We start from the raw sequence: 274 nt of genomic DNA, 5'->3' as shown, positions 1-274 counted from the left end.
CCGTCCCCCAGCCACTACGGGCACGCACAGCAGCAGAGGTGGGACAGTGTCCCCGCATTGCACCCCCTAACCGCCCTGTGCGGTGATGGGGCTCACAGGCACGGGGCACGGTTACACTTGATGCCGAAACACACGCACGCGCAGCTTCCCGGCCGTCACCACCATGCATGCTTGTGCACACACGGACGCGCGCCCTGATGCAGACGCACACCCTCGCAGTGGCACACGTGCTGACATGCACGCAGTCACGCTGACCGTCATCCTGCGTGCTGCC

Source organism: Cariama cristata, unplaced genomic scaffold (genome assembly GCF_000690535.1).
Source record: "Cariama cristata isolate BGI_N322 unplaced genomic scaffold, ASM69053v1 scaffold19127, whole genome shotgun sequence".
NCBI classification, from domain to species: domain Eukaryota; kingdom Metazoa; phylum Chordata; class Aves; order Cariamiformes; family Cariamidae; genus Cariama; species Cariama cristata.
Note: the sequence above shows the minus strand (reverse complement) of the source record.